Source organism: Ovis canadensis, chromosome 3, assembly GCF_042477335.2.
Source record: "Ovis canadensis isolate MfBH-ARS-UI-01 breed Bighorn chromosome 3, ARS-UI_OviCan_v2, whole genome shotgun sequence".
NCBI classification, from domain to species: Eukaryota; Metazoa; Chordata; class Mammalia; order Artiodactyla; family Bovidae; genus Ovis; species Ovis canadensis.
In genome coordinates this window covers 211,370,336-211,375,524 of record NC_091247.1, presented here as the reverse complement: position 1 = coordinate 211,375,524, position 5,189 = coordinate 211,370,336, and positions in this window count along the sequence as shown.

Below are 5,189 nucleotides of genomic sequence, written 5' to 3'. Positions count from 1 at the left end.
TTTCTGACTTGGATCGTTTCCTTACCTCTTTCTTTTCTTTCCTTATTTTAACATTCTTACAAGGAAGGTCTCCTGGCTACAGATTCCCTGAAGGTTGTTTTATGTTTTGTTTTGTTTTGTTTTGTTTTCTGGAAAAAATATTTATTTCCCCTTCACTTTGAAGGGGATTTCATAGAACATAGAATTCTAGGCTGGTAATTTTTTTTCCTCTCAACAATTTGAACATTTCACTCCACTCTCCTTGTTTACCTGGCTTCTTAGGTAACAAAAGGTGGCAAGGTAATTTTTTTCTTCTTGCTTCTTTCCAAATTTTTCTCAATTTTTGTTTGATTTTCTGCAATTTGACTATGATATACCCAGATGTATTTGATGGAGGTGTGTGTGTGTGTGTGTGTGTGTGTGCAGATTTACGCTGCTTGGTTTTCTCCAAGCTTCCTAGATCTGTGCTTTAGTGTCTGATATTAATTTGGGGGTAAATTCTCAGTCACCGTTTCTTAAAATATTGCTTCTACTTCTTTGTTCTCCTTTTGGTGTCCCTATGAGAGGGTAACAGGCAGGAAGGCCAGGGGTCTCCAAACGGAGGAAATAGCCTGCAAGTGTCAGACATTTTTATCTCTCTTAAGAGGCAGGAAGAAACCAAACTAGTGATATTTTTTCCTTCTCTATACAAATTTAAAAGGAAATTTCCCTTAAAATTCTGTGTTGCCATATTGACACCTGGTTTCACTTGAAGTTAACCATTGCCTTTTTCTTATGGAAATGTTTATCTTAAGCTATGCTAATGTACTATGCATTTACCCCAAACTAAGTCTTCAAGTCGGTTCCACCTTTTGGGCTCAGAACCTACTATAACCAGTATGTTATACTCTGATATTGTTCCTCTAATCTATGTAAATGACATTATTTGTATGGTGCTCTGCCCTTCTTCAAGATTCAAGTTAATCCTTTTATGGCACAAGATAAAGCATTTGGAGCCAAGACTGTCCCAAAATACATCCTATGGGTGAGGGGCCTGGTGCCATTCCGAGTTTTGAGACATTCCTTTCTTTCATTAACAGACTGCTGGTGACTATATAACATCGAGCTGAAGGCTAGCAAGGGGGTACTCTTTCTGCCCCCTTCTGATGCCTATGTCAGAAGCTTTCTCTATCTCCTTTATACTTTAATAAAACTTTATTGCACAAAAGCTCTGAGTGATCAAGCATCATTTCTGGCCCCGGATTGAATTCTTCTCCTCTGGGGGCCAAGAATCCCGGTGTTGTAATTCAACAACAACCTTTCACCTATTACATGTTGCACTTTTTGTGGTTATCCCACAGCTCTTGGATATTGTTTTGGGTTTCCTTTTCTTTTCTTTTCTTTTCAGTTTTTTTCTTTTAACTTTTCAGTTTTGGATGTTTCTGTTGCTATGTCCTAAACTCAGAGATTCTATCCTCAGCCATGTCTAATCTATTAATGAGGCCATCAGACACTCTTTATTTTGTAAGTGTTTTTGATTCTCTGACATTTCTTTTTTTTCCTTTCTTATAATTTCTATGTCTCTCCTTTCACTACCTATTTATTCTTCATTGTGTCTATATTTTGCATTGGGGTCATTAGCATGTCAGTCATAGTTTAAAAAAGTTTCCAGTGTGATAATTCCAATATTTCTGCCATACCTAAGTTCTGACACTTTTCAAACTGTGCTTAACTTTTTGTTTTTGTTTTCTGTGCTTAGTTATGTCTGACTCTCTGCAGTGCCATGGGCTATAGCCTACCAGGCCCTCTACCCATGGAAGTTTTCAGGCAAGAATACTGGAGCCGGGTGCCATTGCCTACCTCAGGGGATCTACCCCACCCAGGGATTGAACCTGAGTCCCTTGCATCTCCTACATTGGCAGGGGGATTCTTTACCACCAGCACCACCTAGGTGGTTGAAAACTGTGTTATAATAAATATATTTTAATTTTGCCTCTGATTCCTGGCAAGGAGCTTCAAAAATCATTATAATTTTTTCAATTTCTTGAGTCATAGAAGAAGTAATTTTGTTATGCTAGTGATCATTCATTGTGAAGGTTCTCTATAGTTTCAAGGGAGTGTCTGGTCACCAGAAAAAAACCACCACCATGTGAGTCAGTTCAGTTCAGTCGCTCAATCTTGTCCGACTCTTTGCGACAACATGAATCACAGCATGCCAGGCCTCCCTGTCCATCACCAACTCCCAGAGTTCACTCAGACTCACGTCCATCGAGTCAGTGATGCCATCCAGCCATCTCATCCTCTGTCGTCCCCTCTTCCTCCTGCCCCCAAACCCTCCCAGCACCAGAGTCTTTTCCAGTGAGTCAACTCTTTGCATGATGTAGCTAAAGTACTTAGAGGGTAGCAAATTCCTGCCCTCCCTCTGTTCACAGACACACAAGCTGTGCATGCCTACACCCGATTCTAATGTACCAAAGACACTGAGACCTAAACTCTTAATAGCAGAACATTGCCTACATTCCACATTGGCCATTGGTTGATTCACTTGCAAGAAATATCTGAACAACACTACAAGGGCTCTAAAAACTGAACTGGAACCAGAGCCCACAGAAGGCCTGAACCTAGCCAGAGTGATTGTCTGCTCAAACCAAAAATTTGGATATGCTCCAGATATTTAAACAAAGTGTCTCCTAACAAAATATTTATTAAAAGTGTCGTGTCCAGAAGACAACCCAAAATTATTCAGCATATTAATAGCCATGAGAATTTGAACTTGCATGGGGAAAGACAATCAACAGAAGCTGTGCTGATGTGACACAGATGTTGGAATTATCTAGAAAATATTTTAAGCAGCTATTATAAAGATACTCAAAATACCAAAGGAATGAAGAAATAAATGAAGTCATTTAACAGGAATTAGAAATCATCTTTTTCCTCCTCTGAATTGCCTTCTATCTAAATTGATTGCTACTTTTATCAAGGATAAAGAAAAACTTCCATTCTAAATTATGACACCCCAATTTTCTCCAACAGGTAAAAGTCACTTTTTTCATAGTAAGTCATCAAACAAAATCTTAATAAATGATTTTAATTTCAATCTCATATATATGTATGTATATGTGTATGTATATACAGATATATATATATATATATATATATGTGCACACACACACATTTTTCTTTCTGTACAGCATCTAATATAAGATATTTTATTTGAATATTCTCCTAAATTTTTATCTGGAATTGTTCATTTTTTTAAATTGGCAAATATCTTTTACTTGCCTTCTAATGTTTTCTCACCTGTGAGCCACCCTGATAAGTTTTATACTTTATTTCATAATAATAACATGCTGCAACTGTGTAACACTTTACAGTATTTTCCCAGTGAAATTAATCATTTCATTGTCAGTCATAAATTTTACCTGTTTCCATTCTCTTATCTCTTTCTCTTAATATTTCCCTTTCATTACCTGTGCGAACAAGAATTTCCATATCTTCTTATTCTTATACAAATTACAAACACATTTATAATTTTATAAATTAGAGCACTCTTTCAAGGTCTCTCATCCTTGAAAACTCTGTACCTCTGAACCATTTTCCCTGTGTGTTATCAGTAGCATTATTTTATCACCTCAATCCCCAACCTCATTCCTTACAGCCCAAATTCTTACCTCTTTTCGCAATCCACACAGTTGGAAAGCATCTTTCTCTACCATATTTATATCATGCATTTTACCTCCAGCTCTTATTAGAGAACTAAGACCAGAGGCAACCGTTTGAGGTCGGAACTTCCTGAGTAACTGAAAAAGTCAAGCTAAGCTAATTTGGGTAGTGAAAGAGTCACACAGTGAACCACACATTTTTAGTCAGAAGGCCACTTGCCACAGACACACAGAGAAGACTGGGCTTTGTATGAATGTTTAAAAAGACAAGGAAGCTATTTCACGAATAATACTTTAATTACAAGACAGTGGATTTCAAACCAATCACCATGATAAGTCCAGTTACGACATGTCAGCTTGCAAATATATTAAACAGTTATTGACCATATTCCCTGCACTGTACGTTTCATACTTACAACTCATTTATTTTGTAACTGGAGGTTTTGGTTTCTCACTCTTCCTCTTTCTTTCTCTCTGCTCCCCCCACTCCTTCCTGGCAAACACATATTTGTTCTTTGCATCTATAACTATATATACACAGTATAAAAATGTTGAACTGCTATATTGTACATTTGAAGTTAATTTTGTAAATCTACTATTCTTTAGTAAGGAAGAAAAAGAAATGGTCCTCAAGAGGACATGGGAGTTATTTACTGAAGCAAGCTCACTGGATACAGCAATAAAGACAGGACTGACGTGGTGAGGGCTGCTTTTATTCACTTTTGTCGAGTGATAGAGAAAACTAGACTCAACTGGACTGAAATGCTGAGAGAATGTATTTTCCTTAAAATACATTTCCTGAAAGAAGCAGTGGACATTCTAGGTTATGCTTGTATCTGAATAAGATGAAACATAGAAATGAAAAGAAGCTGATATTGATAATGGTGTCAAAACTCTGCCTGTGTTCTCTGGTGCTGAATAGAAACATAGAGACAGGTTTTGGGTGAAGTAGAAAAGAGTAACTTTTATTGTGCTGTCAGGCAAAGGGGGCCACAGAGGGCTAATGCACTCAAGACTGTGTGACCCGCCCGGGAGTGGGCTAGTGAGCAGTTTTACAGTGTTCAAGGAGCAATGTGTGACCAACTCATGGACAATTCTTGGATTGGTTGGCATCAAGGTGAAGTTTCAAGCATCATCAGTTTTCCGGTTTCAATCAGTCTAGAGTCTATGTTTCCATGGTCAGCAGGTTTCATTTGGAGCAGGTCTGCTTCTTATAAAAATAACTTAGCAATGTGTGTCATGCCTTCATATATCTCAGAGAAATAGGAGTTCAGTGATTCTGCTATGTGGTTGAATTCTAATCTAAATTGTTACCAGTTCTCCAGCCCAATAGCTAGTCTTTGTTTCTACATCTTCACATTTCTCTCTTCAGTGAGGGGTGCTGGGAAAACTGGTCAACTACATGTAAAAGAGTGAAATTAGAACACTTTCTAACACCACACACAAGAATAAACTCAAAATGGATGAAAGACCTAAATGTAAGACAAAAAACTATTAAACTCTTAGAGGAAAACATGAGGAGTAGCACATTCTTTAACATAAATTACAGCAAGATCCTCTATGACCCAC